The sequence below is a fragment of the Hippopotamus amphibius genome, chromosome 12 (assembly GCF_030028045.1).
Source record: "Hippopotamus amphibius kiboko isolate mHipAmp2 chromosome 12, mHipAmp2.hap2, whole genome shotgun sequence".
Taxonomy (NCBI): domain Eukaryota; kingdom Metazoa; phylum Chordata; class Mammalia; order Artiodactyla; family Hippopotamidae; genus Hippopotamus; species Hippopotamus amphibius.
Window position 1 is genome coordinate 71,913,176 of NC_080197.1, and position 891 is coordinate 71,914,066.

An 891-nucleotide genomic window follows, 5' to 3' on the forward strand; every position below is an offset into this window, starting at 1 on the left:
TTTCCCCCTTACTATCCTAGAATCTTTCATATCTTTTTTAAAAAACTGTTTAACTTTAAAAAAAAAAGTATTTTGGGGCTGCATTTTTGAGTCTTTGTTGCTGTGCAAGGGCTTTCTCTAGTTGCGGTGAGCAGGGGCTACTCTTCATTGTCGTGCTCGGGCTTCTCATTGCAGTGGCTTCTCTTGTTGCAGAGCATGGGCTCTAGGCACACAGGCTTCACTAGCTACAGCACAAGGGCTCAGTAGTTGTGGCGCATGAGCATAGCTGCTCCATGGCATGTGGCATCTTCCTGGACCAGGGCTCAAACCCGTGTTCCCTGCATTGGCAGGCAGATGCTTAACCACTGCACCACCAGGGAAGTCCCAATCTTTCATATCTTTTTCATTTAACATCTGCGGTGGCCAAGAAGAGAACCTCGGTCTGTCAGTCACACTGCAAGGCAGAGCATGCTTAAAGGTGACGGTATGTTACAAATACCACACGACTGAAATGAGGAAGTCATTATTTTTGTGTGAGTGTCTGGATAATGACAGTCATCTACTACTATTTCAAAATACTGAAAATATCATGATGATGACAGTTGAGTTGAACATGTGGTCTGTGACTTTAAAGAATACCTTGGATACTCTAGAAGGGACAAGGCTGCTACAGGAAAGGTGACTGGCAGTTGAAAAACTTGCAGAAGTTAGAATCCTGATGGAGTCATGATGAGTCACCCAACTGAATAATGATTCTTGTACCTGTAGGAATACCACAATGACTAGTCAGAATTTAAATGCCTGACAAGTAGCAATAGGGAGAAGGGAGGTGGAATGACTCAGCACAAAATGATGAAGTCCTATGGAATCTCATTCTTCTCAGCTATGCATATAAGTCGAATTTGCAAAATA